A 19,314-nucleotide genomic window follows, 5' to 3' on the forward strand; every position below is an offset into this window, starting at 1 on the left:
GTGTTTTTTATTATTTTAATTAACGGGTTTTGTTTAAACTATTATTAAAAAGATAGTCAGATTATGTATCTCAGAACAAGACAGCCAGATTGTGTGTCACTGTTTAATACTGTAATATAGCAAGACCAGTTTGTGCAGTATAAAAGGGAAGGAGTTAAAATTCAAGTTATCTCTTGCGTTATCTTTGATATTTTAAAGAAAATTTTAAAATTTCAAAATTTCTGAATATTCTCAAACTGAGACCCTAAATTTTCCAAATAAAGTAGTGTTTCACGCTATATAATCATAACAATTTGTACTATATCTAAGCTTAGCAAAGAAAGCTTACCCCATTTCATAGGATAAAAGGTAACATGGGTTAAGTATCTTACTCTTCACCTATTTCTTTGTATCACTGAAGTTTTTAAATTTCGAATAAATTGAGTTTCACCTGGATAGATTTTCAAAGTGATATACACAGTACATTATCTTACTCTTAAAAATGCTGGAGTTACGATGACTATACATATGTGTGTGTTTAGCTCAATTTCAAACTTGGTAATTAATAGAAAGAGAAAATTTTTATTTTAGCATATCAAAATTATCAAATACCAAAATTAAATGTTATTTTGGTGTTTGTGAGTATTGAGCTTGGACATACTGCACTTTCTAAACTGCCCCCAGAGCCACAGCGATAAGTATGGAGACTTATAACGCTAGAAAGCAGATAACCTATTGTGTAAATTGGCGCTTAACAACAAACAAAAAAGTTTCTGAACTGGAAATTCTTTAAATCGTTTTACACAAAAAGCTGTTTCATTTTTTCTTCACTTGGTATTTTACGCTTTTTCATAATTTGAGCAAAATTTGTTTGTTTGTTTGAATTTCGCGCAAAGCTACTCGAAAGCTATCTGCGCTAGCCGTCCCTAATTTAATAGTGTAAGACTAGAGGGAAGGCAGCTAGTCATCACCACCCACCGCCAACTCTTAGGCTACTCTTTTGCCAACGAATAGTGGGATTGACCGTCACGTTACAACGCCCCCACGGCTGAGAGGGCGAGCATGCTTGGTACGACCGGGATTCGAACCCGCGATCCTCGGATTACGAGTCGAACGCCTTAGCACGCTTGGCCATGCCGGGCCTGCTATGATATTGTGGTGAGGACTATGATATTGTAAAAATCTTCATTTTCAGTTTTTTTCCTTTATTTATTTGTTTTTGAATTTCGTTCAAAGTTGCATGAGGGCTATCTGCGTTAGCCGTCCTTAATTTTGTAGTGTAAGACTAGATGGAAGGCAGCTAGTTATCACCACCAACCGCCAATTCTTGGGCTACTCTTTTATCAAGGAATAGTGGGATTGGCTGTCATATTATAACGCATTCACGGCTTTAATGGCGAGCATATTTGGTATGACGGGGGTTCGAACCCCCGACCCTCAGATTACGATCAAGTACCTTAACCACATGGTCATGCTAGGCCTTTTTATACTTTAATAATACATTTATGTTTCTCCTTATTCTGACTTGTAGAGTTATTAACCTGTTCTGTGCCGTAGAAGAAATAACTCGACCGAGCCGATCGGTAACACAGTGCCACGGACGAGTTAATTTGTTCTCAATAATACCTAACTTCAACACTAGATGCCATCACCATACATGCATTTGACCTACGTACAAATTGTTTCACTTTCGATCCAAAATGGCATCACGAAAAAGTTACAAAATGAAGAAGCATTAGAGTTGTATTGTAGCAGCTGAAATATTTGGCAGTCAACAGGTTAAACGAATCTTAAATGAACAAGGTAATTTAAGCACTATTTCCTGTAGATTATTACACACAAAGGAATGTAATTATAATTACTACTTCCTAATAAATGTCTATAATAGTATATTTATTGTACATATCTGTAGGAAAGACTATGTTTTTGTACGTGTTTCTGCGAGAATGTATGCATATATATACATATGTATATGAGAAAAACCTCGCATCTCACTGAACACAAATAGCACGTGACAGATTACACAGAAAATAATTCATTGGAATTTTGATCGAATAATTTACTTATATAACTTACTGCTTAACACTGTTATATCTCATCAATAAAAATTGTTGTCATCAAAGAATTCCTTAGCCTAATAGACTATTTAGAGATAACTGTACACCTGGTGAGAACACTAATAATGATTTCCGGAGCTGTCTTTTTTCGATATTTGAACATACCTTTGTGTATAACGTAGCCTAAAACGGTAATATGTTTCAAGACCTTATGGATAGCTAGTCGTTTGTCAAGTGAATTCAGTTTTGCTTGATTTTGCTGGAGGTTTCATATGCGTAGGTGTGTAAACATATGATATTTTGTAATGAGGTTACACTCACGCAAATAACACAAGAATATTTTCTACTAAATATATTTAACAAGAGATCAGACTCACACGGGTAAAAAAAGAGTGTTATCGGTACTAAATATGTATTTAACACGAGGTTACACTCACCAAGGTAATGCAAATCTGATAATTACTTAATATGTACTTAACATGAGGATTCACTCACACAAATAATTCAAGCGTTTTATCTAATAAATGTATACGTAAGAGGAAGCCATTCTCCACAGGTAAGACAATTTTATCAATTATTAAATATGGATTTAACATGAGTTCACATCCACCCAGGTAATACAAATTTATTAGCTACTAAATATCTATTTAACCCGGGAATTACATACATACACACACCTAAGTAACTTGAAATAATATGTCATTGAATATGTGTTCAATACAGGTCACACTAAAGCATACAGTAAATGTGTTACTTATTAAACATGTTTGGTTTAATCGACAACACACTATAGATAACGCTATGGCTGTTAATCACACGAATACTGTTAATAAACATGAATCTATACTTAGCCTTGATCGTGTTAACCACATTTAACTGTAATTAACTGTAAGACAGTTAAGCATTAAAAGTGTTAATACGGTAAGCTATAGTTAACCATAATCGTGTTAAACACGCTAAACGGTAATTTCCTAATTGTATGACAGTTAACACTGCAAATGTTAATCATAAGGTTGTTGTAACATTAACTGTTTGTTTGTTTTTTAATTTTGCGCAAAGCTACACGAGGGCTATCTGCGCTAACCCTTTCTAATTTAGCAGTGTAAGAGTAGATGGAAGGCAACTCGTCATCACCACCCACCGCCAACTCCTGAGCTACTCTTTTACCAACGAATAGTGGGATTGGTCGCATAATATAACTTCACGGCTGAAAGGGTGAGCATGTTTGGTGCAACGGGGATTCGAGCTCGCAACTCAATGATTGCGAGCTGAGCGCCCTAACCACCTGGCTACGCCGAACCTGTACCACTTTACTTATTGTTAGCTCTGTATAACATCGTTCATCTCTGGCTATGTTAACCTAGAGTGCAAGTTCAGATTTGAGTTGTTTCATATCTGTTAAAAACGTCAGCACAATATAAGGTCAATGAGTTGGATATTTGTTTGAGGTCATGAATGACACTTGTAACAACCTCTTTGAAAAACATAAACGCGAGAGATCATACTAAGTAAAACAAATGAGAGCGAAACGTTAACATGGTAATTCTTGAACATAAAATTCTTTACAGGATAAGCTTCTACAGATGTAAGTATAGATTAGTAAAGAGCTTCGTAAAGTATAAACCATGCTAATCTTCCTTTAATTGTTAGGTTGGAAAATTTATCTGGTAAAGAATTTTTTTGTTTAAAATATCCTGTCAGATATTACTTTTTTTTGATAACTTGTAATGCAACCACAGGAAACAGTTTATATACCCTTATGAACGTTACACACACTTTGCTAAAAGTATGAAACGCTAAATCATTATGAAGCATTTATGTATTTCTGGATCAGAGTGAGACAAAGCATTAGGAAAATAATAGATTGATTTATGTTCTAGTTGATTTCTAGTTTATTCATTGAATCATTTATGTATACATATATCAAATTTCATCTCCAGAAAAAATTTGCATTATACGTTGTTATTGCTGTTTGTTTTTTAACCCAGTTCCTTAAAATGTGCATATGAATATAAAACATATAGCCAATTTCGTGAAAACTCATTCCACTTGGATTAATCAATATCCACTTTCCACCACTTTTCCACTTCTTAAAAACGTTTTTGAAAACGTGGTATTTGCATTGAATTTCATTAAACTACAATGAGAAGGGTTAAATAAAGATTTCCCGTTTCGCAACATTTGGCTACAGAACGTCAGAAGTATTTTGTCTTTTTCTTTAGAAGTAACAGTCATAAAATAGGACCTTCATCTTTCTAACAAAAAGTTACCGTATGAGCCATATAGGAGATATATCATTAGATGATAAAAATAATGTCCCATTTGGTACATTGTCTTTCACTCTTTATATTTTAGAATCCCACAAGAGATTGCTATATATATCATAGTGTTGTGTTGTTTTTTTCAAAGCCTATAACACAAAATAAACTGAAAACAGAAAAAAATGAGATGTAGTACAAATAATTCTTTGTGGAGTTTGTGTACTTTTCTATTCTTATCTAAGTCTATATCTACATTTATTTGAATGTAGATGTAGTATTATCCAACGTGAGCTGTAACAAATTTCTTTTTATGTTGTACAATTGATAAACGTCAGAAAGTATTATGGTAACTGTATATTTTTATGACAGTTTGAAAAAGAAATAAATCTATAAATAATAAAAAAATAAAAAGAGAAATGGAAAAAAGTTGTGTATTTTAATAACCTTTACATCAAATTGTTCCAGATACTTGCATGGACCAGTTCCAAGATCCCCTCCCCCTACTTATTGAAGTGGGTCGTGAATTTTGCATTTTAAATAAGGCTACCTTTGATTTAACTTTTATCTTACTAATCTACGAGCAGGACTGTCGCTCGGGTAGGGACTTTTCCTAAATCCCTAGGTGGTATGCCGTCGAAAAACTTTCGGTTTAGTTCCAGATTTGTTCGGAGATAACAGTGACTTGTCAAGCATTAGGCTGATGTCTACGTTCGGAGAAATGGTACCGTCAGTGACGTAGAGGCTGAACTCTTGTCTCTTTCTTATTTGAGTATTAAAAAATTAATTGTTCAGGATAAGAGACAAATCTGCTGCTGTGAAAGAGATGTATAACTATACCATCGCGTGTCTTCTTTCGTTCTCGTTAGTTGTTTTCATAACACTATTTGCTTTGTTCAAGAAAGTGAATAGTATTGTTGCAATTTTTGTAAAGCCTTTTCAAGTTCCGATAACCAATGAATCTTTCGAAGCCTTTTTGGAAGAAGTAAGCATGTACCAGATGTAATTGTTTAAAAAAATGGTTCATCGAATTTGTACTAACTTCTAGAAATTGGGTAAGAATAAATCTCCACACTTTTCTTAACACTATTATTATTATTTCATTTTAACGTGTTATTTTAAGTCTTTTTTATACATTTTTCTCTACCATCAAGAGTTTTAACTGATTTCACTGTTACGTACCAGTAGCATGTAAGTTTTGTTATAAACTTCAGTTAGTCATTGGACTAGACAGTCTTTTTGTATTTAATAAATAAGGTGTTTAGCTTCAAGTGACTGAGGTAACCTTATATAACGAATTATCAACTAATACACTCTTATTAAAGTGCTCTTAACTTTGGGTAAGCATCCTATTAAGTACCCTTAAAAGGTAAAAGTTATTAGTAGAGCACGTAACCAAAGTATCCTCTATAAAAAATAACCCTTAACTATGATTAAGTGTTATACATGAGCGTTTGTACATATGGCTGATTTGCATTAGCAAAATCTTAGCTTTCTCACAGAATTAAGCGTTTTTAAATAAGCTGACCATTACAAAGTATCTTAACTTTGGTTACTTGTCGTACTGAGTTCTATTAATCCAGACTGATTTTATAAGCAACATTCTTAACTTTGATTTTTCTTGACTAGCCTAACAAGCACGCACAGATCTGTTGATTATTAAAATTATTACCTTCTCATTTGTGCTGTTATACCAGTTAGTTTTCGTATGGTTATAGCAGCCGTTCCCGACCTTGTATTTCTGATTAGACGTGGCAACTAACTCATATTTTATGTCAGTTACCCACAGTTTTTGTGTTTTTCGTACCTCGTTACACCATTTGTTTTTTTATGTCAATTACATCTAGTTTCTGTGTGTTTTTACCTTGTTATACCAACTGTTCCTTATGTCAGTTAATCTAGTTTTGTCTGCGTGTGTTGTGTTTTTACCTTGTTAATACCAGCTGTTCCTAATTTTTATGCTGATCAACTGTAGCAGTGTTGTACTTTCAGTTGTTTTCATTATGTGTATTTTTTCATCTCTAACTTGAAACAAGAACTTGTATACCAGGCGAGGCACTACCAATTGAGTTAAAGTTTCTAGTGGAACACTTTTTAACTACTTAAACAACTACATCATTTATTCTTAGCAATTTACCTATGATTTCAACTACCTTTAGTTTATTTGCGCAGTTACATCAACTGTTATTGTAATCCTCATTAATTATATTGACCGTTTCTTAGTATCTTGTTACGCTGGCTTTAATGTAAAACGTGTCTGTCTCGCAAATTTTGTTTCCAATCACATTGCGGTACTGAACCAAAAAAACGAAACTTTCCGACTGACACTACAAAAAGACGGTTTGTATTATTCCTTAGCGTTTCATTTACTTCATGCATGTCAAGGACATTTGAGCTTATAATGAGCTACATCATATGTCTAATAAACATCTCTTGCCTATTGTGAGCACTACTAGTTTAAAACGTCCATTTTTGGCAAATTTGTTTGTTTGTTTGTTTGTTTGTTTGCAGTATACACAACGGGCTGTCTGTGTTCTCTCCACCACGGAGGTAGAATCCAGGTTTTTAATGTGGTAAGTTCACAGACGTACCATTGTAACAACGGGGGGGCATACAACTGAATTATAAGATTTAAATTAAAATACCAAAGTTAATCTTTGAACGCAAATGTTATCTCAGCTGCCTGTTACTATTTTATGTTGTTATGCCGATTGTTTCTGGTTATAATATTCAACAGTTATATCAGTTCTTCCTAACTTTTCACTCTGTTATGTCAGATGACGTCATTTTGGTTTTTTCCATTATTATTCTATCAACTTTTTCTAACTTTGTAATGATCTTCAGTTACAGCAACTGTTCATCACAGTTTGTGATGTTATTTCAGTTGCCTCGAACTTTTTTTACATAGTACATTAACCGTTTCTGACCTTGTAATACTTATTAGTTATCAGAATTGTTCTTAAGTTTTTATGTTTTACTATAGCTACCTGTATGTTTTTTCATTTTGTTATATTAACCCTTCAAGAACACAATGCTGATAAGTTATAGCAGCTGTTTTTGATTGTTTATCTTCTCATGTCAGCTGCCTCTGGCTTTTTTCGGTTCTTGTGTAAAGTTTTCTCATTTTATTTTTAATAATTTGTCGCAAGTGTTCCTAACTCTTTACGCTGTTATGTCATTCCAAATGCTCCTTTTTACGTTAATATGTATATCAACTGTTTCTAATTGTAATGCTAATTAATTATATCAACACTTTCTGACTTTCTCTGTTGGACTGTGTCAGGTGCCTCTAGGTTCTGACCTGTGATGTTAATCAGTTATACCAACCATTTCTGTTTATTACGTTATGTCTCTATAATTACCTTATTATATCAACTGTTATGCCATTTCATCTTGACTATTTATTCTGCTATGTAAGCTGTTTCTTTGTGTTGTCAATCACTGTTATTGTAACCCTAATCAATTATACCAACTAACTATTAAAAATGTTATGTCAGTTGCAACTAGCTTCATTAGATTATTATATCGACTGTTTCTGTTTGTAGTGCTGATCCCATATCCCATCGTTTCCTAAATGTTTATGCTGTTGTGTTATCTGCGTTTCTTTAGGTTTCTTACGTTGGTTGGTATATCAGCCGTAACTAAATTTATATGAAGTTATGAAACTACCGTTGCACATAAGTGTGTAAGTTATTGAAAAATGTAAATAACGAAAAATGTTATATTGCTATTTATACACTTGAAACAAGGTATATTGATTTTAAATATAACATTTTAAGTTGGAGGAACAACTACTTGTTCTTTAGGATACTTTTGAAAGCTGGATAAAAACGGACAGGAAACAGAAACGAAAAGGTTTAGCATCTAAATACACTATCAACCAGTACTGTATTTACGGTTTTTATTCAGAAGGGTTGAGAATGAAAGTTGGGTGGTATACAATAAAATATCGAACGTGTAGAAGGCGGTTAGAATAGACTGATATTCTACTTCTATACGGACTCACACTTTATGAAAAGGCAAGGATTATATCTCTAGTTTAACGTTAATCCATACAGGCTTTTGTCGAAAAATACTATAGCAATAAAGAATGCAAGTCCAATCACAATGCTCCTGTATCCGTAAACTTGTTTATCAAGCCTAATGTGTGGTTAAAAAACAGAGCACAAGGCCTGTACCTTCCTGACGTCAACATCCCGTTAGACAAACTGGCTGATCAACCAAGACTAATGAACATTATAAAGAGTATGGTATATTTTAATTATAGTCTTCTAACAATACCGTACGTTTTACTGAACAAATATACTGTTATTTGTAGCAGTTATCAATAATATAACAAGTTTCAGTTGTTGTAATTTAGCAATATCTAATTTCGTATTCAACAAACACGGTGTTATCTTTCATTCGTATACTGTAAAATGTTATCTATATCCCGTTTTATTATCATACTTGAACATTATTTATGTTAAATAGGCATATTGTTATACACATATATACACAGCGATACTGTGTCAACTTTAATAACTGGTAACTCCTTGTTAACCTGAAGATTACCTAAGAAAATCGAAACATTGTTCCGTACTTTATTTTAAAGTGTTAATGCCGTCTGGATAATACATTATGAAAACTGTTTCTTAAAGCAGTAATACCATGCCAACCCTGATATCTGTTTTTATCAAAGCAGCAATAGCGTGCCATCTCTGATAACTGTTTTTATCAAAGCAGCAATACCGTGTCAACTTTGATATCTGTTTATCAAAGCAGCAATACCGTGCCAATTCTGACAACAAAATAATAATTTGATCATTGTCGTCAGTGAACATTGATGAAAGCAGGCTAGGAATTTTCCTACTGATTAACAGGAGTTTTATGAATAATTTCGTGACCTCTGATTGGTAAACTATTGTCTATTATAAAAAATATGGAGAAGTTTTTTTGTTTGTGGGTGGCATCTGTTTTGTTTTTGTTGCTGACAACGTTTCAGGTTCCATGCTGAGTCCTCAATATGGAGCCCAAAACATTGCGACAAAGAAAAATAGGCACGAAACATTGTTGAACGTATTAATAAGTAAAAAAACATTAATATTAACAGAAAAGAAAAAAGTATGAAAAAACAAAAACATTTAACAACCATTACATAAGTAGCCAAATATTTCCAAGTAAAACTTTTATTTATAACAAACTGTTTAATTCATTTCAATTGCGCGAATTCAGTTTTGAATGAAAGTTTTTAAGCTGAATAAACTTATAAAGTCTTACAATAGCTAATTCCCTTAAGCTTGTATCATTGATTCAGTAGCTACTTGTTTAGGAATGTGTGTATTTCATGCCAACATAGTTCCTGTACATCCCTACACCATCGTTATTTTTCTCATTTTTATTACTTGTTTTCTTCATTTTTTAAACAATCAAAGTAAATGAATGGCAGTCACTATGAAGGCAGCAGTTTTAGCCTGATATAATGAGTTGTTTTGATGAACATCATTGGTTGAAGGTAGCAGAACACTATACTGCTTCTGCATTCCCCAAGTTATAATACAACATTTTTGTGTGTAAATAAATCATTACAACAAGTTAAAGCCAGAATCAGAATAATCAGTAGAATATCGACGGTTCTCTACTTTAAACTCTAAAAATGTAAGTTACGTATTCATAAAATTCTCTTAGATTGTTATAAAAAAGATTTGAGACTATGATGAGCGATACATAATGTGCAACGGCCTTTTTTTTTTTGACCATCTTTGCAACGACGTAACAATGATGTTTGCATAAGGTTAGAGCAGCTAGAATAATCTGACGGAAGAAATCATGGAGAAATTAAAATATTTCTCAAAAGTGCTTTTAAGCCAGATTGTTAAAGGGTTTAATACTAGTGTAGTCAGAAGAGCCATATTACGTAGAACAATGAAGGAATGTTCAAATAACTATTCCCACTGATTTTTGATAAACACACTTTTTTATCAATAAAATGATCAACGAGATAATTCTCGTGAATATTTTTAATGAAAAGATGCTTTATTATTTTCAATGAATTAGTTTTTAAAACTTAAAAGTTAGCTCATTTCTGTAAAGTGTAATCATGATACAAAAACAAAACTGAATTGATGAGTCTGTATCTCAGAACAGTTGGGTATTAACACTTTTATTGATAAGCAGAGAACAACGTTTAGACCTTCCTAGGTCAGCTTCGGATCGAAATGAATTGAAACGTTAGCAAATTTTCGAGAATTAAGAAAGCATGGTGAGCTATTAATAACTTGTTGCTTATTGTGCTCAGCTCTTCAGAACATTTCAACTCTGATGGTGACACAATACCTCGTGACGAAGGTGAAGACAGAAACACACTTCTTGCTCCTGGTGAACTCTCTAACTCCTTTATCTCTAGACCCCCTGTATTATAGTTTCTGTCTCAATATCTCTCTTTTCTTTACTGGTAAAACTTTTTCATTTCGACCTTAGCAGAACAGGGACTGCTACTGAATACAGAGAAAAAAAAGTTAGGCTTCTTGGTTCCATGTGTAAACAGTGGTTGTCATTTTCATGCTAATTTGAGAGGGACTCAAATGTAGTTGAACAAAAGAATAGCAACCGACTCTTTTCACTCTGGTTGGAAAGGTGCTGTATAGAAACCCCTTGTTCCTGTCAACCTTCTCCTTACAGCCGTCGTTTCACTGTTCTCTATGCTGTCACAAGTAGTTTTCTTGGGTTAAAAATGAATATTTTCTGTATTTTCAAGATTACTACCTATAATTCGAATTATTGCCAACTTCGAAACTCTGAGAAGCTATATAGAGAGAGCAACATAAACAGTGAAGGTTTTAAAAAAGCAGATGTGTGTTTTGACAACTTTTGAATATTGCTACATAGCTTACACATCTTTATCTGCCACACACATGCTTGTGGACTTCAGTAAGTGTTGTCTAACTAAAGAAAATATTAACTTAAACACAGTTTGGAAGTGTATAGAATTAAAAGATGAAATGTACCGTAAAGTGTTTTTTATTGTAATATTTAGACATTGGACCAACTTATCTATGAAAGTGTCTACTTTCAGATTGATGTTTAAATAACATATAAATTATCGTACCAAAAAAATTAAGTTAACAATTTGGTTAATGCACATTATATTATAATAGCCAAACGTTTTGCATTATATTAGGTAAAGTGAATAAGGTGGAGAGAAAAAAAGTCTTTTTTTTGTTTAATCCTGAATAATTTAACAAACGATTATCTTTCAAAAGAACATAGCATTTACTAGAATACGCATTGAAGAACATTTGTCAACTGAGCCCAAATGGAAAACTTATCTAGAAATATGATTAAGCAAAGATGAATGTATAAACAGTGCGGTATGTCTAATGTTTCCTGTATTAGTACTGTTTATGAACATGTGTAAATAAATTTAATCCTTTTCTTTGAGTGGATTTGATTGTCTAAGAAAATCAAATTACTAAGAACCTGCAGGTTGGTGTGAGAAACTTATTCTAGAAATTAAACTGATCTGCAAGAGCTAAACAAATCACGTATTATGTTGGAAACTTACTGAAGAATTCTATCTTATCATGTTTCACAAACAAGAGCTAAATAAATCACGTATTATGTTGGAAACTTACTGAAGAATTCTATCTTATCATGTTTCACAAACAAGAGCTAAACAAATCACGTATTATGTTGGAAACTTACTGAATAATTCTATTTTATCATGTTTCACAAATAATAGATGTAAATGTAATAATTATAAGATCAATTCGTACTACTGAGCGTACATGTATTGACAGAAGCATTGAGCTAGTTGGAAATAGAGGACATCTTCTCTACCAGAGCATTTTTGTTAAGTTACGTGATGTTATTTATAAAGGTGGAAAATCAAGTCGATGACTTCTAAAGTTCAAGTGATATCATGACTGTTTTGCCTGCAAATATATATATATACACATACATATACATATGCTACAATAATTTCTAGTGTAAGTAGCAAATATACGTTCTGTTTGTTTCACTGGAATTAAGCACACAGGCTATCTATGCTCTGTCTACGACAGGTATCGAAACCGGATTTTTAGTGGTGTGAATCCGCAAACATACAGCTGTACCAATGGGGAGACCTCAGGTATACTTTATGAGGTATAAGTAATGATATCGAACACGCGAAGAAATGTTATAAATCTTGCACGTTCCAAGTTTTCTTTACTGTTCACTATAACGTAACACAGGTAAATAAGCATAGTTGTGAATCTAATTTCAATAATATAGATCAAAAATCGGCAAGTATTTTAATACAAGCAAAGTTTCTCATAATATAATTTAATATAATTTCTTTTTCTAACGTCATTTCCAAAACGTATAAATGCTTCCAGCATACACAACAAATTGAGGAAAAAGTGGATCTTTGTTAGCTTATTCTACAGTTTTAACGTTATATTATTTAAATAATACAGTAAAATTACATTGTTTGAAGTAATCAAAGTATGAACTAAAATTAAATACCACTCCTGCTAAGCAACAAACTGGTCGAGAGCTGAAATATTCTAACTGGAATGTAGTAAGAACCCATAGTTGGCTCAGTTTATTTTGCCCATAATTGGTTTCTACACTTAAAGATTTGTAGTTATACACAAACGTGTATTGATATAAAAGAAATAGTAACGATATGTCAATAACAATTAGAGAGAGGCCTACGTTTATTTAGGTGTAACTGCGTGTTATATATCTACATCTATATACACATGCTACTGTACACTTGCATATGTGTTGTATGTATACTCTTCAAACGCAGTAAAACTCTGTTCTGAATCCAATATTTCTATTGGTGTCATTGAATCTGTCTCTTGTTCAACATAAAAAGTGGCTTCGTAAGTTGCCGTTATCGCTAGGATCATATCGGGAGGTGCATTCACTGCTGTATTAGGAATCAGACTTCTTAAAAACTACAAAACTATTTTACGACAGTTCTGACCCTCGACAAGTCGACGTTTAGTACGTGCAAGAACTTGAACGGAAACCGTTCTTGATCATAGTATTTTTTATTTTTGAATAATAGCTCTTGCTTAAAATTTCCCCAATCCTTCTGGTACATTAAGTTCCTTTTATTGTTTATTACAAATCGGGCTTTCTATCTACTTGTGTACTCTTCTATAAGTTTACCTTACAATGTTATCTGTCTGTTTTTAAGTTGCTTGCATAGCTTACCTCAACAAGTTAAAGCTATAAAGGTCAAACTAGACTCCTGCCATACTTTTACTGCAGGAAACTACAAAACGACCTCTTTGGAATAAATGACTAAAACTCCTCTTTCGGCGCCTCTTTTAACAGCAGCAATCTGTCAGACTGAGTAAATAACCAATATTCTGAACGTCCCGGAGTAAAAATACCTAAATAGAACTGATACATCAATGTGCATAGGGAGGACTAAACTTAAACTGAATTTTTTCAAAGTACTTTATCTGAAATACTTACACAGCGATCTATAGCTATACTAATAGTCGTTTGTTTGTTTTTCGAGCGAATACCATGTGTTGACAGACGACAGTCAACCTGGTAAGACGACTCAGGGACGTCTCTTCATAATCCCTCCTGGGTGTAGACACAGTTGAAACCGGAGTGACGGCCTTAAAGACGGAAGAGACTGTAGTTGTAACTTGAAACATACATTTTGTTTGATGCTCGGACAAATTAGCCTCTGTGCATTGAAAAAGAAACTCGACTTTTTACCAGTCATAAACAAAATACATCACGAAAAGAGTAAAATATTTCTAGAATATTCCATTCCTTACCCTTTTAATATATATTTTGAAAAATATATATTATTTTTTCAAAATAATAACAAAGTGAAACCACAACAGTTTTACCTAGATTAGTTATATATCTATCTATCGTCACAGGACCTTATTGTTGTCGAATGTCCACAACAGTACAAGCGACTCAAATCCACACGGTGGGTGGGGAACTCGGAGCCACGATTGGCTGACAAGTGGTTGAGTAGGCGCGATCTTCCACTATCAAACAGCTATTACGTGACCGCGGGAGTCTAGTACTCACAACTGTAGTAAATGATCAATGACTTCGCCATTAACAAGAGTTAACTCAGACTTGAAGTCTTGTTTCCTTCTCAGTAGATCTAGTGTCTGAAGTGAACAATAAACAACTTGAGAAGATCTATTAATCGAAAAGGTCGACCCTTCATTCCAGGTTGTTATACGAGATAGCAAAAACAAATTCATTACTGAACGTACATAGGCTGGTTATTTCCGTACCTAAACTTGTAGTTCTAGTTTCACCGAAATTACTAAACACAACATTAACGTAGTCTGTCAACAGCAGCATCACTTCAAACACATATTGAGACACAGAACTCTTCCTTAGAAAGACCGTCACTACCGTCGGACGTGGATTGTTCTTCAGAAAGACCGTAACTACTGTCGGACGTGGATCGTTCCTTGTCGTCAGACTGGTTCTTCTGATCCAGGTAAGCCGCTTAACGCCCAAATCCTTAGCATCTTTAAAGTGCTTCAAATTACGAAAGCGGTTCCTGAATTATGTTTTACTGGACCAATCTCAATCACTGGGCTTTAGAACTTGTAAATTCACAGTGATTGTACGTACACTGACACATGGGCGTATCCAGAAAATTAAGTAGTACAGGTATAAGTCTAAGTGGTACTCCAGGCATTTGCTCTAAATATATATATATCATTAACATTAAAAACATACATACTAACAAATAAATGAATAAGACGTCAGTTTCTTTTTTATTTCAAATACCTTACAAAATATATCAACGTGAAAATATACTCCATAATGAAATTTTTGTCTTTAGAACACTTTAAGCCTAGTTCAAAGATGTAATTAAAATATTACAATTTTCCTGTCTTTGTTTTCTTTTGTTGTTTTTTATCAGTTTATCTCACTGAAAAGAACTAAAGACCTTGAATACAACTATAGCCAGAACAGAGGTTTATGTCAGTGATGTCGGAAAACCCACTTGTAGAAAAAATATATATGTAAAAACGGCTCGTTTGGGTTGAGAAAATTTTTTACGTAGAGGAGTGAACCTGACGATGACCGAAGAAGGTCGAAACGTTGTTCGCTCCTCTACGTAAAAAAGTTTCTCAACCCAAACGAGCCGTTTTTACATATATAGAAATTTTATGTCTTTCGTAAACTCGTCAGTACTTAAATTTCAATAATAAAAAAACATCCGTGTCTTGGATGAAGAACAAAAAAGCTGTCTTCAGAAGCAAGAATTAACTTTCCTCAATGCGTATAAGTTTCTAATAAAATTATCCTTTTATTTCAGCTTCTCTTGAATTCGTTTACATATTTGTGCTCTCTAGTCTCCAGGTGTATGATTTATGACATCCAGCTGTACTTTACCATTATAGTACAACACTCATTTTTGTGAACAATGTTGTTTTTTATTGTTTGAAAAAATAACATCACACTTACTTACTTATTTGAAATTAATAATGAGTTGTTCTGACAGATTTTAGGTCGTTTCTAATTTTTAATGTTTTATTTCCTTTTTATATCGAACCCCTAAGTTTAGACAAACTAAGTCTTTATACCGATGGTCAAGCAGTGTACTACAGATATATATATATATACAGTGTTCATTAGATTTTATCACGTTCAGCAACATAAGAGCTGTTAAAAAAACGAAATTTTATAAAGGCTAGAAGTGGCATTTCCTTCTCAAGAATGTATTTAACATTTTATGTACATACATTACACTAATAAACACACATTAAATAGTTTATTTTTAACATACACTCTACATATTACTTACACGCATACCTTCCGTACTATGTTTGTGTATAAACATTCGGCACTTTATTAAAACCATACATCCTACACTTTTTAGTTTTGCTTTCAGTTTATTTATCGATAAATTATATTTTATTACAAGTTACACCTTTTACAATAACTAAGTAAAATTAGTTTTTAAAATAGGCACAAAGTTTTTACAGTAAAGAACGTTTCAGTATTTAAATCAACATTCGAAATCCAACAACGTATTTAAATAATAGAATTGATTGTAGTTACTTATTCATGTAAATATGCATCCGCCTGAACTTTACAGACTGTTTATCTATGACTAAACAATAAAAAAACTTTATAATGATGAATAAATATCAAAAATAATGAATATTTTATGCAAACAATTAGCATAAGTTGCTTAGGAATGTGTAGGAAACTAGTGATCAAATATATATATAGACATTCTTGGGTATCTGTTAATTATGAGGTTGTTTTATTTTATCGATAAAGCTGTTGATGTGGAGCTCATGTTTCAGTACTCTGACGTTCTGTTCAGAAAAACTATTTGTTTTTACTCGTGGACTTTGGAAGGGGACTTTTGGTGTGTTTTTTTAACCAAGTCAAATTACTTTCTGTTTCACCTGTGTAAAAGAATGGACAATCAGTACACTGTATTTTGTAAATGTTTCCTGACGAAGTGGGTTCGTTATGCAGTTTTTTTAACGCGTGCTTAATTTTTATTCCAGGGGTGAAAATGTATTTATATGTTATGATAAAGTTGTATTTATATGCTGGTATTTTCAAAATTTCTGATAGACGTATGCTAATATTTTATACAGGGTGTTCGGAAAGTTACTGTGCACTTATATATTTATTAAAATAAATATCTTAATATTTACTTTCCGAACACCCTGTATATATATGGGATGGTTCAAGCAATCAGATTTTCTTGGTTTTGTAAAATGTTCAACGCCTCTTATATGTGTTTTTTTTTTAAATTTGTTAACAGTTTCTACAACAATTTTCGTATAGAACTGGTTAACCTTAGTGAAACATTCAGTTAAGTTCGTGCAATGTGGGCTTATCTTCATACTTAGTTCCCTCTCTGTTAGTTTCATAATGCACAACATCTGCCATTTACATAGACTTCTAACTGTTATGTCACTTTCTTCAACTATCACAGTTTATTGTACTCAGTCCAGTTTGCTTTATACCACTTTTCCTAACCTGTCTCACCTTTTACGTCACCGCTATTTCCTGCAGTATCTTATAAAAAAAAATACACGACGTATTTTGTTTGATAAAAAGAATCAATACATACGCTGCTTTATTTTAACAACCAGTTGACATTTTTAACAGTATCTAAGCGCCTTCAGATAATATTCAGGGTTAAAGAACGAAACGGCATCGTGATAAGGAACATTTCATTTCCAAACACGCAACAACACTGTATATATTTGAATTAATTAGAAGACACACAAGCATGCACTCTTCACAATCTACATATTAAAGATACACCGACTCTACAACCTAATGATAATCAAAAAGTTTAAACAATGACTGTAATTACTATTGATATAATGATATCTTATGGTTTAAGGTATTCTTTTGAATAGAATATTTCTAATTTATCAGCTAATATTTAATGTATCTTATTCAAAATCTTGAACTTCTTGTATTGTCTACAACTCAGGAGTTAAAAAAAATCAAAGAACAATTAGATTTTTAAAAAGGATATTGTTTGATGAATCTGATAAATACGCTATAATTTAGAAGAATGTGATGAAACTTTACCTGCGTGTTTTTCGTACCAATTATAAATCTTTAATATCTCTCCACCTATAGCAATTGTGGTAGTTTGTTTGTTTTTTAGTATAATTGAATTAATATTAAAATGAGTGTTCATATAAACAAAAATATATAGATTTACTCACTGTGATATTACCGCAGGTTTTACTTGCTCCATACGTCATCGATATGTTGTCCTCTGTATTCATTTACCATCTTAACGATATCATCGTTCTAAAAATAGCGATGGTTTCCATCAGCTTTTTAATCACATTTTTCTAAACTATATACGCCACAAACTATTGTAAATCAATGAATTTGTTGGCCATGGTTCATAATAATTTGAGTAACACAAAATGTAGATAAAAGACCATCAATATTTTTGTTAATTACTGCTGCGCGTCCCCATGTATTTGCGTAGAAAATGAGCGTTTCGTGAAATGTGTGTGAGGTGGGAAAGGGTGCGACAGTTACAATCACACTGCCCAAATTACATTTATAAAGAAATAAATAAAGTATATTTAAAAGGTGTAAAATTAATCTTAGGTAGCATCAAAATGTGCCGTTTTCAGTGAGTAGTTATAAAATAAATCTTCCAAGGGGGGTATGTCCCCGGAGCCAGTGGTGTTACACAACAATTGACCGATTGTTTAGAATTAAGCACAAAGTTACGCAATGGTCTATCTGTGCTTTGCCCACTACAGGTGTCGAAACTCGGTTCCTAGCGGTGTGAGACCGTAGACTTGCCGCTGTACTACTGGAGGCCCTAAACAATAAATATTTTTTTTGTCCAAAATTAGCATTTCTTTTAAACATTTTATTTTAACTTTTCTTCTTAGTTTTTTGCATCTAATGTTATAAAGGATAAAAACATAAACTTACTCGATATGTTGTAATATGTGTACCTTACCGGTAGCAAGCAGTGTAAAATAAATTCAATATAGTCAGTGGACTAAATTATAATCTGTATATAAGTGAGCTACAGTTAAGAAGCTCAAATAGATTTATGAAATCTATTGGTGACTATTGGTAAATACAATATGGCTCTGTAGAATCATGTTCTTAAATTTTGTTTCGTTGCAAAAATTCATGCTCAGTTGTGTCTTTACAAGAAAAAATGTTGTTCTCACAACAAATTGAGAAGGAGCCTCAATAGATGTGTAAGAAATACTCGCTTGCAATTGTTAATAACGAACAATAATGCTATATTTTGTCAATAGTCGTACGAAACCACATTTAGCTACATATGTAAAATAAAAAATAATTTTTTGTTATTTTACTTGTTAGGAATGCTTGTATAATACTGAATCATGATCTGAAAATCAAAGAGCACAAAACATATTTTTATACATGAAGCACATCGCAGAGAAATCTTCCGAAGTGTGCTGTTCCTTATGAAACTAAATCAGTATTGACAATCCTTGTCTAATATTTTCTTATATTATTTCACTATCATTGTTTGCTCTTATCATAAA

The 19,314-nt window shown here is 32.7% G+C and overlaps 1 protein-coding gene across 3 annotated transcripts in view; it reads left to right on the plus strand.

The window, feature by feature from the left end:
- LOC143254604 (homeobox protein OTX2-like) overlaps window positions 1–19,314 on the plus strand; it is a 116,301-nt gene that overhangs the window by 14,053 nt on the left and 82,934 nt on the right. Inside the window, exon 1 of one of the 3 annotated variants that reach the window (XM_076509775.1) lies at window positions 4,838–5,349. The exons of 1 other annotated variant lie outside the window; for it this stretch is intronic. The gene's annotated coding sequence lies outside the window, so the exon portion shown is untranslated. Of the gene's footprint in view, window positions 1–4,837; window positions 5,350–14,335; window positions 14,760–19,314 lie in introns of those variants that run through there. One more of the 3 variants, XM_076509770.1, reaches the window with a different exon arrangement.

The sequence above is a fragment of the Tachypleus tridentatus genome, chromosome 1 (assembly GCF_004210375.1).
Source record: "Tachypleus tridentatus isolate NWPU-2018 chromosome 1, ASM421037v1, whole genome shotgun sequence".
NCBI lineage: Eukaryota > Metazoa > Arthropoda > Merostomata > Xiphosura > Limulidae > Tachypleus > Tachypleus tridentatus.